At 42.7% G+C, this 14454-nt stretch overlaps 1 long non-coding RNA gene across 1 annotated transcript in view; it reads right to left on the bottom strand.

Moving 5' to 3' along the window:
• Positions 1-5522: 5522 nt before the first annotated feature.
• LOC138515560 (uncharacterized) overlaps positions 5523-14454 on the bottom strand; it is a 50512-nt gene continuing 41580 nt past the window's right edge. The window contains exon 3 of the long non-coding RNA XR_011282076.1: positions 5523-5838. This is a non-coding gene — a long non-coding RNA (uncharacterized lncRNA). The remainder of the gene's footprint in view (positions 5839-14454) is intronic.

Raw genomic sequence — 14454 nt, 5'->3', positions numbered from 1 at the left:
CTTCATGTTATGCTTTACAGTGACTATATTACACATAGAAAGTATAACTATATTTAAAGGAATAGCCTAGGGAATAGCTAATATCCGTTATGCCAACCCGTCCTTCCTCCTCCTCTTTGTATGCTCAGTTACAACAGCAGGTGCTGTGCAAAAGGAGCCTGTGAATCTGTTATTCTACCAAATGCTACTTTCTCTTTGTTAGATGTGTTTACTCCTTTTTCCTCCCAAGCTGCTCTAGTGACAGCCTACTACTCAAACCTCCAGTTTTATCTCTATTGATTATTAATGCATTGGTAGCAATACAAGAAATAATGGCTATTGACATTAGTACCAAGTCTCCTTTCCCTTCCCAACCTGTATATCAGAACTCACGCTTAGAGATACACCATTAAGTAGAACTGATGTTCAAAGGGCCGTTTGTGGAAATATATCTTAAATGAACACCAGTTCTTTCTCTGATAAAATGTCACACTACAGTTTTGCTGTGGTACTCTTTGAGAACCCTGAAGGTGTCTCCCTAACTAGTTCCTGTGGATCTGTCTTCCAGGTGGCCATGACACTGCCATCGCTATTGGATCCAGCTCCTGGGGGTGGACCAGTGAGGGAGGATCACCTGAATGGTGGGTCCTCGGGGAGTGGAAGCGGGACACCGACGGGTGAGACATGGTATCCCCTTCCTCTAATTCCTTTTCCCCAACTTACCACGTAGGATACTCAAACACTCTACCCCCGACTCCCCTTTTCGAGCCCAAACACTTTCGCACACCACAAAGTACGATACACTAACACCAGAGCCGTCTTACTCTGTTATTGTGTCTCATTCTTAGTTTATCTTCCAGTTGGGAGGACCTTTAGGGAATGGGCTCATAGCTTTACTACAATTTGTACCTTTTGACAATGGAATAGCATTGCCCTTAGAATAGCTCTGCCCCTGGGATAGTTCAGCTCCTGGGATATTTAAAACCAGGGATAAGTCCCACCCCTGGGATAGGGCCCGCCCCACGGATAGGTCCCACCCCACGGATAGGTCCCGCCCCTGGGATAGGTCCCGCCCCTGTGATAGGTCCCACCCCTGGGATAGGTCACACCCGGGATAGGTCTCGCATCCACGATTGGGCCTGTCCATGGGTAAGGTTTTGTCCCTGGGCCAAGGGTTTGCCCAGGTATAGGTTTATCCCTGGAACAGTTTGATGAAGAAATAGTCTATCCCCTAGTATAGCTTGAATATCATCCTACGCACTATGCCCCCGTGACACATCCACTCCATGCTGGAATAGTACAACCAAACAAAGTCCAAGCGAAGAGAAAGAAAACGTGAGGTCAAACGGACAACCCACCAGGAAAAACCCAAACAAGTAATCTGATTGGAAAAAGCAGAATCAAACAAGAAACCCAGCCTCTAAGCTACAAGCCCACACCACTAAAATGCAGTGTACCAGCAAAGACAGATGCAAAAGAAATAACCAAAACAGTACAAACCAAATGGAATAAGGCCATCCATCTCAAACCACCACACCAAGAGCCAACCAACACCAAAAAACAGCACACCTAATTGCCCACTGGAAGAGAACCCCTTTGATGGAACAAGACCAACACCACTTTACTTCTTGCGCCACCTACCGTTTTACCACTCATTTGCACAACCAACTAACCACAAGCATCCTAAGCACATAAGGAGGCACACTGGAAAGACAACAGATAGATGTGATATCCATAGAAGCACAACTGAACAAAACAACCTCAACACACCATTAATCACAAAAATTGGCGAGATACAAATCCACATCAATGCGAGCAGACAAACGACCCAGAAGAAAACATCAACCCAAAACGCAACCTTCTTGACCTACTCAATGAAGAAACAGAAAAAAAAAAGAAGGCCCAATCTGATGAAAAACAAATCAATATCAACTGAAATCATACTAGTCAATGCCAGATCAATGCCAAAACACACAACAGAGATATACGAACTGCTAAATGATGGAGGGGCAGACATCCTATTGCTCAACAAAACCTGGATGACTCAAAACCTCAAGGTAATCGCACACTATTCTCTACTTAACAACTTCAAATTGAAACAAGCTAACCTAGAAAGAAAAAGAGGAGTTCTCGCTGTTGCATACAAAGACCGGCTAATGCTGAAAACAGCACCACCGCTAAATATCCCAAACTGCAAATCGCTCCTTCTGTACTTAGCCTTAAACTACCAAACCAACCTATCATTCCGACTCATCTACAGACCACCGACATACAACCCTACTTTCACAGACACACTTGTGGACACCATCACCAACATAAAACATGATCACCTGATCATACGTGCAGATTTCAACATCTGGTTAGAAAAAGAAAACATTGACTCACCTAAAACTAGCAAATCAGCGATGTATATACAACAATTAGTAAAGGGTGTGACATACCACAGCCCACACCCTAAATGCAATCTTTTGCACACAAGAAAACCTAGTCACAACTGCACCTCCAATGCAAATCCTCAGGAGCGACCACCTCATTTGACCCTTTATGAACTCTCCGCCAATGTGAATACAACAAACCTACCAAAAAATCCTCCAATTCAGAAAAGAATCTGGGAATCCATAAACAACGCTGACCTAAACACCAAACTGGAGGCCACAAATCACTGTCTTGGACTCATCCAACATCGAAGAAAGAACTGAGACAATCCACACAAAAAAATAAAAAAACACTAGATGACATTGCACCAGAAACAAACATTCACCACCTCACTAAAGAAAACAATAGCTAGGTGGCTCACACCCCACCTTACAGCTCCGGAGAATATGAACAGGAAACTGGAACAAGAATGGAGGAAAAACTACAATCAACTGAAAAAAAATGAAATACCCAAGACAGATATGACTATACAAATCTGAAATACTCAAAGCAAACAAGACATACACCAACGAACGGATCACAAACTCAAGCAACACCCAGACACAGATGTTCAACATCATTCACGAGCTAAAAAACCCAACAGCATGCAGCAACAAACCTGCACCATCACAAAAACAATGTGATGACCTTGCAGACCACTCCGAGAACAAAATCACAAACATCCAGCAAGTCATTAAGAGCATACACAAAAACACCAGCAAACCCACTGACGAGCCAATGCCAGAACCATTTACAGGACTAATCAACTACCCACCAATTGTGACAGAAGAATTCATCAGTTTAGTGAACAAAAACAACAGAGCCGGCTCTCCAGCAGACACCTGCCCCTAGACATTTACAAATCTATCCTCACCCAAAAAACACTCACAGAATACCGACTGATTTCAAACATCCCATACCCGGCGAAACTCAGAGAAAGTAACGTTTATGAACAAATCCTGGAACATATAGAAAACAATTTGATGCTAGACCAGGCACAAGTCTGCTTCAGACCCATGAGAGGAATAGAAAACAGCATTATTATCAAAATGGGATGATCTAAAATGCAACACTGAATCCAGCATCAAATCAGCATTAATACCACTTGATCTATCAGCAGCCTTTAACAGAGTCCACCACGAAACACTCATTAAAAGGCTTGAAGAAATAGCAATCCGCAACACAGCGCTACTTTTGCTAAAATCCTTCATGGTCGAAAGAACAGAAACAACATGGCTAACCCCCTTCAACTCAACCCCTCGCGAAACAACTTGCAGAGTTCCACAACGTCCATTCCTCTCACTAGTGCTATTCAACATCTACATTATCTACCCCCACATCAACCTCATCAAAAGACATGTGGCTTCATTACGAGTCCAGCATAACACTTTTCCAGTGCTTGATATCCCAGTACCACAGGGACATTACAAGTCCCGGCAGCCCGGGATGTCATGTGCCGGAAAATGTTGTTCCCAATTCCTGTGGAGCCCCATAGAACTCCATGGGAGTGGGGAGACGGAAGCACCGTCAACATTTCTAATGGTGCCGGTGCTTCTGTGAAAACTCTGGGGGCGGGTGCTGTTGCACCCGGCAGGTCAAACCTGTCAGGTGCAACAGCCCACGGCCACAGAGTTGTAGTGTGACGGTCCGGAAATGGAGCTGGTACGGTGCGACTGGCACCCTTATTTCCAGACCACCACAGTTATGAGGCCCATACTCTCACTTGCTACAATTATGCAGATGACACAAAAATCATCTGCAAAATCAAAGCTAGCGGGGGACAAGACCCAACCCTTGTCAACTGCCTCACAGAAATAGACAATTGGATTAGCACCAACAGCCTTAAATTCAATCTGGACAAAACAGAAATCATGAACATGCCCAATGACCCGTCAAACCAACACCACCTTCCATGGCCTACTGAAATATGAAACCAACTGGAGCCATCCAAAGTGGTTCCAAATCTGATAACATTAATGGACAATGACTTAACAGTTGAACCGCAAGTGAATGCGGTAGTAAAGAAGTGATTCTTCCACATACACACAATCAAGGTGATTCTACCCATTTTCACCTTCCACATAGAACACTTTCTCTGTCAAGAATAGAGTACACCAACAGCATCTCGGAATGCCAGACTACCTGCCAAAAAAATTACAACGAATAGCGAATGCAGCATCAAGACTTCTCCTTAGACTCACTAAGAGAGAACAGATCACACCAGCACTGAGAAGCCTACATCGGTTATCAGTCAACAAATTAATTTTCTTCAAAACACAGAGCAACCCATGGGCAAGGAGCAGAAATCATACAGGGAAGAATAGCCATCTACAAACCAAACCGAACACTAAGGTCCAGCAACAACATTTGCTTCAAACCCAAACAATGCTCAAAGCAGACATTTGGTGGAATAGCGTTCTCCTGCATCACAGTAAAACTTTGGAACTCGCTCCAAAGGAAATACGAACAACAGAAGATCACCTGAAGTTCAGATAATTACTAATATCATGGCTGTTTACCTCACCAAGCTAAAAAGGAAACATCATCAAAGGGAAACTGCCAACATATCACAATAGAAACAGCAAAATTAACCGAAATTCAATAAATCGAAACATGGATACCCAACAAAATAAAGCATTCCACCACAAATCACCATATAATATATTACAGACCAACATAACCATGGCACAAAAGGACAAAACTACTAAACCCTACTAAAAATTCTCCAACATCCTGCATACGCACCCTCAAACACAGAACAAAACACACTCATACTTCTACCACCGCAAAAACCTAAAACCACGACAAACTGCACCCACTCTGCAACATCCAACAGGAAACTAAACTAATTACACAAAAAATTACCCCTTACACACACTCATACACCAAACACCACATAATGTCTAGTTTTTCCGAACTGAAGCTACCAACAGCACACCAAAGCTCTCTTGCGCTTTTACCTCTCAATCCCAATAACTAAGCCCTCCCTGCCCTACTTCCTTTTCAGGTCCGCCAGGGCACCTGAAGCCCGTGAAAATGGCAGGGGTGTGTGGTGTAAATCAAATTCAGATTTTCAACAAATTCGTTACATAAAGTCATAATTCTATTAAACACACGGAGGTGAAGGATTATGCTTTCTCTTCAACTTTACTGTTCAGCAGCAAAGAAAACAAATACCAATGAACATGAATACAAAACTAATAAAAACTACAATAACCATGTTTTTCTGAGTTTTTGTAGTCCATTTCAATTGGTCCCCGAACTGACCCTGTGATAAGTCTTTAACCAATAAACAAGTCCTCAATGTATAAAACCTCCGGTCCTCTTTCCATTCCTCCTCTTTCTTTGTCCTTGCGAGGTTGTGCCCAGTACGACTTTGAAATTCTGTCCATTCCATTCGCATCCTAGATCAAATTCCAGATTGCTTGTTGTCTGTCGCCGTCCCTATAGAAAACATAATTAGAGAGGTGACTATAGACCGAAAACAAGGGTGGGGCAATCATAAATGAGCTATACAGTCTATAATTTTTCCAATTGAGCATTAACAACAAAATTGCATATAATATACATCCTGTATGCCTCATTAAACATAATAAATGTCAACCTTACATGAATTAAAATACATCACATTTTACGATTGATCGGGTGGGATAATCCTTCGCCTCCGTGTCTTTAATAGAATTATGACTTTCTGTAACGAATGTGTTGAAAATCTGAATTCTATGTCAAGACCGGAGGCTCGGATTATGCTTGTTCAAAGCTTACTCACCACTAACGATGTCACACTTTCCATAGGTTTAAAATAGAAAGTTTTAAAAGTCGATTCATTCGACCAATCTGCAGATCTCATAATGTCCTCTACTCGGGCTCCTATGTTATGCGCTTTAGTAGCCATCGCTCCTCTAGTTGAGTGAGCGCCATATCTCTCAATATCGATACCCGCTTGTACCATCACCCATCTAAGCCATCTGGCTATGATGCAGAAACAATGAGATAAAAGGTATATCCAATGCGCACTTCCAGAAAATACACTATCACATCAGAATATGGAACCAAAGGTCATCTGCCTGTATGCAGGGTTTATTGGTCATAAACAGCCGACACGTGTTTCGACCAATCTAGTCGTTGTCAAGGCTGTACTTTTGAAAACAACGAATATCAACATAGCAATACATGCAAAAACAAAGGTTGGTGCCATTGGTTCAAAAAAGATCGTACATTCACAAGTGTTGCAACAGGGACATCATGTACAAAGAAAAGGAAAAAGAAGAACAAGAACATACCAGAATGCAAGAGTTGTTTGTTGCATGTGGGGGAACCAGTAGTATTCCATAAGCAAGGGAAAATACAGAATTCAAATTAGTAAGAAAACCCAATTGGTTGGCCATAAGGAGGGGTCTAAATAAATCATCAAGTTACATGAATGTGCACGTGGGATGGTGAAACATACCGTGAATCCAGTAGTAAAATGAGCAATTGCTCTAAATGATTAGAAAGTAGTAGAGCAGGATAAATACCTGAAAAGAACAGTAAATAAAATTCTAAGTCAAGCTTATACAGTTAGTAATGCTTAGACAAATTGTAAAAAAGAACGGCCCAAGTGAAGGCACTTACCAACAATTGGTAAAATCTTAGAAAAAGTCAAATAGTAAGGAAATCTAGTAAAAATGGAAGGGTAAGACACTGTTCCCATTCAGATAGAACATTGCCAAAGCTTATATGTCGACCAAGTGTCTGAGCATGTGCATACCTGAAATAGCATAGATGGTAATAGCAGTCAAAGGGTCCAATCCCCATAGTAACATTAATGTGTATACCCGAATAGTGAGGGGAGAGTGTTGTGCAAGCCAAGCATTAAATGGCCGCTATCTTTTTCATGGAGCGCGTGTGACGTCACACGCACGTTTTGCGTGTGACATCACATACGCGCATGACGCGAATGACGTTAGTCGTGTCATTACGGCCGAAAATGCCCCTTTTCTTCTCTTTTCTTTTTCCTTCCTTTTGGAAAGTGCACGGTAAGTATCAGAAACCATCCTGTGTAAGTATACCAGTTAAGTCAAGATAGTAGTAACTGCGAGGAACTTCATACAAATCGTGAGAGTGCCCACAGCACATCATGTGACTTGTGAGAAATATTTTGAATATATATTTATATACGTTATGATATGACTAAACAGAATAATATATTGTCATATATTGGGGCAGAATGGGAGTCAGACATTATACAGTGTTTGGAGGGTCAAAAAATGAGGGGCTCAATCTATTGCGAAGTGTGTTCGCATTCGTAAATGTGAATTTAGGCTTAAGAGAAATGAAAGGTGTTAGGTCTTCGCAATAGATTGAGCCCCTCATTTTTTGACCCTTCAAACACTGGGAGGCCCACAACTTGGTTGCAAATGCCTGTGGGTTTTTTCAAATGTGGTAACTGTAACCAATGTCAATATGCTTATCCGAACTGTCAGCATTTTTCAGACCTAAAAGGGACTAAGATTACAATCAAAGAATGTATTAATTGCAAACCCAAATTTGTATTTTATGCAATCATTTGCGTTTGCAGCAAAATTTATATAGGAAGCACAGTCAGACAGTTAAGGGTTCGCATTCGAGAGCATCTTTCTTGCCTCAATAAAACCGATGTTAACCTGCCATTGGCTTTACATTGGCAAAGTCAGCACCAATTAGCCAATAAATTTGACATACGATTCTTAGGCTTGGCTAAAGTCACAGCCAGCAAACGTGGTGGTAATTTGTGTATGAAGCTGAGGCAATTAGAATGCAAGCTCATTTGTCACTTTAGATGCACTACTGCTGGTTTGAATTCGGATCATGAAATGCATGTTTTCCTGTAACTTAATCATATTTATTTTAATATTCCCATGATATTCAAAGTACCTTGCCAATATTTGCTTATTTCAAATCTGATGCTATGGAATGTTTTTCAGGTTATTTGCCTTTGATATACATTATTTTGATTTTGCAATACTGATTTCACGCCAACATTGTTACTGATGTATGAATATTTCTTCGCTGTTATAAACATAGTGCTCGTATACTGAATTAAGAACTACACTATGTTCTTTTAACAATGCTTAAATTCTCATGTCACCCTAATGTCTGATTATAACTTACCCTATGCAAACTTTGCTAATGATGCTTTATTTATATTGAACTAAGAACCTGACTACAACTTACCCTATGCAAACTCTGCTAATGATGCTTTACTTATACTGAACTAAGAACCACACCACCATCTTCCTTATACTATGCTATTTCAATAATGTCTGACTCCCATTCTGCCCCAATGTATGACAATATATTATTCTGTTTAGTCATATCATAATGTATATAAAAATATATTCAAATTATTTCCCACAAGTTACATGATGTGCTGTGGGCACTCTCAAGATTTGTATGAAGTTCCTCTCAGTTACTACTATCTTGGCTTAACTGGTATACTTACACAGGATGGTTTCTGATACTAACCGTGCACGTTCCAAAAGGAAGGAAAAAGAAAAGAGAAAAAAGGGGCATTTTCGGCCGTAATGACACAACTGACGTCATTCGCGTCATGCCCGTGCGTGACGTCACACGCAAAACGTGCGTGTGACGTCACACGTGCTCCGTGAAGAAGATAGCGGCCATTTAATGCTTGGCTTGCACAACACTCTCCCCTCACTATTCGGGTATACACATTAATGTTACTATGGGGATTGGACCCTTTGACTGCTATTAGCATATATGCTATTTCAGGTATGCACATGCTCAGACACTTGGTCGACATATAAGCTTTGGCAATGTTCTATCTGAATGGGAACAGTGTCTTACCCTTCCATTTTTACTAGATTTCCTTACCATTTGACTTTTTCTAAGATTTTACCAATTGTTGGTAAGTGCCATCATTTGAGCCGTTCTTTTTTAGAATTTGTCTAAGCATTATTAACTGTTTAAGCTTGACTTAGAATTTTATTTACTGTTCTTTTCAGGTATTTATCCTGCTTTACTACTTTCTAATCATTTAGAGCAATTGCTCATTTTACTACTGGATTCACAGTATGCTTCACCATCCCACGTGCACATTCATGTAACTTGATGATTTATTTTGACCCCTCTTTATGGCCAACCAATTGGGTTTTCTTACTAATTTGAATTCTGTATTTTCCCTTGCTTATGGAATACTACTGGTTCCCCCACATGCAACAAACAACTCTTGCATTCTGGTATGTTCTTGTTCTTCTTTTTCCTTTTCTTTGTACATGATGTCACTGTTGCAACACTTGTGAATGTACGATCTTTTTTGAACCAATGGCACCAACCTTTGTTTTTGCATGTATTGCTATGTTGATATTCGTTGTTTTCAAAAGAACAGCCTTGACAACGACCAGATTGGTCGAAACATGTGTCGGCTGTTTATGACCAATAAACCCTGCATACAGGCAGATGACCTTTGGTTCCATATTCTGATGTGATTGTGTATTTTCTGGAACTGCGCATTGGATATACCTTTTATCTCATTGTTTCTGTATTACGTTTCCTGCTGCTTCCTAGGGGGCGCCAGAAAAAGGTTTCCATCGCCGCTGATCCACACACTTATATTAATTAGTGGTATTCACTAGCGCACTGCTACCTTACGACCCCCAGGTTTTTCTGCTGATCCTGCTATGGTGGCCGGCCTAACAGCTTTAAATGGTTTACAAATTGCTATTAATAATTGTGACACCCCCGGGGGCCTTACATCCCTCGTCATATTTTCATATGCTGTTAAGCATCTGACTGGACATAATTTTGGTTGATTTGGAAAAGCCTCATAGGAAATAGATCTCAACCCCGTTTTGGTCCTCCTTGTTATGAGAAAAGTCACTCCGTTCGGAGATATACTTTTCCTGTTAATGGCCAGTGCTCTAACATCAGAAGATCTCTTATATGCTAAAAGACATAAGAGCATGGCTAACTTGCCTGAAATTGCTTTACGTGTCAAATCCTGATTATCTGGCCATGATAAAAAATAATCTCAAAACCTTGTCTACATCCCATAACTGATTATATTTCTCGCTAGGGGGTCTGAGCATCTTTACTCCTCTCAGAAGTCTACAGATTAATGGATGTTCCCCAGTCACTAAGCCTTCAACTCTAGGGTGCCCTGCAGATATCGCAGACCTGGCTGTGTTGATAGTTCTGTACACCTTTCCTTGAGCTGCCATCTGAGCTAAAAAATTAGCTACATGAACTACATCCATTCCATCGGGATGGATATTCCTTTCCAAACACCAGCTACTCCATCTGTCCCATGCTGATCTATAAGCTTTATGTGTCCCTGGGGCCCAGGATTCGCTAATGATGTTTTCAGCTTCATCCTATAGTCCTGGCCTAACCCAAGATCTCCTGAAATCACCCACGCTAAGAGATTGAGTCCTCCTGACCTCACCAGTGGATGACTGAGGCCTCTGGGATCTCGAATGATGAATTCTGTGTTGGGTAAAGCCACTGGGTTCTGATGAGTCAATTCCAGTATGCTGGGAAACCACACCTGCCCTTTCCAGTCCGGCGTAACTAGGATTAGGGATGTTCCCTGTCGTCTCACCTGAGCTAGTGTCCTCGTTATCATGGAGAACGGAGGAAATGCATAGTTCTTCTGTTGACCCCAGGATTGCAGGAATGCATCCGTCGCCTCTGCTTCTGGGTCCGGTCTCCAGCTGAAAAACCGGTGTAATTGCCTGTTTAGTCTCGATGCAAATAGGTCGATCTGGCATGGACCCCATCGAGACATCAGTTCCTGAAACACCACCTCGTCCAGCTTCCAATCGCTGGCGTCTCTGAGGTATCTGTTCCAATCGGCCACTTCGTTCTGCTGGCCCGGCAGATATTCCACCGTCACTGAGACTCTTCTCTCCAGACAGAGTTCCCAGAAATCCTTTGCCAGTTCTGCTAGTAACCTGGATCTTGTCCCTCCCAGTCTGTTGATGTACCTGACTGCCGAGACATTTTTAGCAGAACTCAACATTGAACCCTCTCCTGGGTCCAGGATTTCACTGCAAAGGACCCTGCCAGCAATTCCAGGCAGTTGATGTGGAGACTCGTTTCTTGATCCGACCACCTGTCCCCTGTCGACAGGTTTCCGCATCGGGCTCCCCAGCCCCATCTGCTGACGTCGGATTCGATGATCAGATCGGGGATGAACCAAATATCGCTCTCCCGTTCCATGCATCCATATGAATGAGCCACCATTCTAACTCTTCCCTCACTTCTTGTGAAATAGTCACCTTTGACTCGTATAAAGCGCCCTTCCTGAGGTGATAGATCTTCAACCACTGGAGTGCCCTGTAATATAGAGGTCCTGGGAAAATTGCTAGGATTGATGCCGCTAGGCGACCCACTAATCTTGCAATGTCCCTCAACGAAAGTTCTCCCTTCGCTAGTGTGTGTCTCAGCTGTTTCTTGATATTGTTCACCTTATGAATGGGTAGACTGAGTTCCCTGAATTGAGTCCACTTTGAAACCCAGGAATTCCATTGTCTGCATTGGTACTAAACTGGATTTCTCCCAATTTATTATAAAACCCAAACTTTCTAACAAATCTATTGTCATCTGCACTTGTTCTATCAGCGTCTCCTTCTCTTGGCACATCAGACATATATCGTCTAGAGATATTATAAGTCTTATCCCTTGAGCTCTGAGGTGTGATATAACTGGTTTCATCATCTTGGTGAAACACCATGGTGCCGATGCCAGGCCAAAAGGTAGACATCAAAACTCCCATGTCGCTTCCCCCCAGATGAATCTCAGAAATCTGCAGTGTTCCTCTGCTATGGGAATAGTCAGGTATGCATCTTTCAGATCTATCTTGGCTAGCCAGTCTCCCTGAATTAGGGTATCTCTTAACAGTTGTATCCCTTCCATTTTGAAGTGTCTGTACACCACGTATCCGTTTAGGCCTCTCAGGTTTATGATTGGTCTTGTCTTGTGCTTCCCTTTTATTAGGAACATATTGCTTATGTAACCTCCTGTCTGACCTATGCGGGTCGTATAGCTCTTTTGCTTTCCAGCCCTCTCAATTCTCTTTCCAGCAAGACCTTGTCTTCCCTGTTCATTACTATCCCTTTTGGTGGTTTCTCCTAATGTGGTATATCTAAAAAATCTATATAAAAACTTTGAGTGGTCTGTATCACCCAGGAATCCCCTGATATGTTCAACCAATTTTTTAAAAATTGAGCAGTCCTCCCACCTACTACTGGGGTATTTAGACGTGGGAAAGTTATTCTCAAATGGGTTATTCTGCTGACGTTCTCCTCGCCAGTTTCTCCCTCTTCCTCTACCTCTCGAGGGAAAGAAAGGTGTTTGTCTGCGCTCCTCCTGTTCTCTCCATTGAGCTCTGTCCTTATTTGGTCGATTGTATTGGAACCGGCCAGCCGAACGACCCCTGCCTCTGCTGGCCCGTCCAAAAATGTGCCTCCCGAACGCTCTCTTAAGAGAGGCTTGAGCCTTATCCAAGGCTGCATAGGAGTTGAAAAATTTGGTTCGCTCCTTGATAAAGGAGTCCCCAAACAATTTTTCTTTTGCCGATGAGGCAGATTCTGAGGAGGCCAGCTCACTTAATTTGGGGTTGATCTTCACCAACAAAGATCTCCTCCTTTCCGTGGTAATAGCATGATTGGCGTTCCCCAAAATGCATATCGCCCTCTGGGCCCACCCGATTAGGATTGACGGGTCTGTCGGCTCTCCTTTGACTTTGGCTTCCTCTCCCATCTGGAGAATCTTTGTGAGGGGTCCCGTCATATCTAGCATCTTATCCTGGCATGATCGCCAGGATCTATCCAGACCCTTCCTCACATCTTTTGTGTATTTGCCCATGAAGGTTATCATCTTCTCATCTATGGTGGGTGTATCCGCAGCACCCTCTGGGAGGTGAGGTCTGGGGCATTCTGCCCTTATCTTGCTCCTAGCTTCTTTGGCTAGTGGTGCTCTCAGGCGTTTCTTTAAATATGCTGCTATTCTTTTGGGCGGTTCCCATTCAGGTGATCTGGGATGAATCAGTGCTTCTGGATCGAAATCATCGTCCTCTGCACCATCCTCTTCTGTTTCCTCATTCTTCTTTTTCTTCGCCGCTTTGTGGCCTTCACCCTCTGAAGAGGATATAGATAGAACTTCCTCCTCTTCAGAGTATTCCTCCTCCCAGTCGTCCTCCCCCTCATCTGAGGTGTTTGAGGACCCTTCTCGTCCCCTGCTAGGCCCCGCTTTTCCTTTTCTCTTCCTTTTACCACCTTTCTTCTTCGGTGGTGTGCCCGGGCGGGTGTGAGCTTCTTCCACCCTGCGGGCTGCTTTACTGCCCCCTTTTGATTTTTGCTGTGCCTTAAGGCCCTTGATTTCCTCCAGGCCCTGCGAGAATCTGAGCCAGTCCTCCATCAGCACTATTTGCTGAGGTCCATGTCCCAGTGAAGCCCCCAGGGCTTTATGGAGGACATCAGTCATTTCCGAGTGGCTCCTCTTTTGGCTAATACTAGCCTTCCCCTCATCACTGGAGGAGCTCATGGTTCGCCGCCTCTGGGGAATACAAGTGTCTGTATATAATATATATATATACCAGGATTTTTTGCACTTTATAACCTCTCTGTAAAGAGATTCAATACATATATATGAATCTGTATCTATGTAGTATAGATCACCTTGTTCGTAATTTTATATATATTATATATATATATATATATATATATATATATATATATATATATATATATATATATATAATTCCAATTGACAGGTTTTACCTCGGACTGTGCCCGTATTACCGTGCGGTACCTGAGATGGCCTGCAGGGGTGCTGTCGAGTTCCTGACAGGACGCTACGCTCTAAAAGAACGATGCGCGCTGAGGCGGAATGAAAGTTCTGGTAATAATGGATCTTTCGATCGCAAGAATCAGTCTACACCAACGCTCGTAGCACTCGCTCTGTTCTCGAGAAATCTGAATGCCGAAATGGGAGAGAGAGCGCCGGAACTACGCGGTCCTGTCGCGCTCTCTCTTCCGTGTCGCAGTGCCCTCTGCGTCGGGTCTGAGGAGCTGCGGC

This window comes from Ambystoma mexicanum, chromosome 6q (genome assembly GCF_040938575.1).
Source record: "Ambystoma mexicanum isolate Mex_15411 chromosome 6q, UKY_AmexF1_1, whole genome shotgun sequence".
NCBI classification, from domain to species: domain Eukaryota; kingdom Metazoa; phylum Chordata; class Amphibia; order Caudata; family Ambystomatidae; genus Ambystoma; species Ambystoma mexicanum.
Note: the sequence above shows the minus strand (reverse complement) of the source record. Positions and strands in the feature narration are given on the sequence as shown.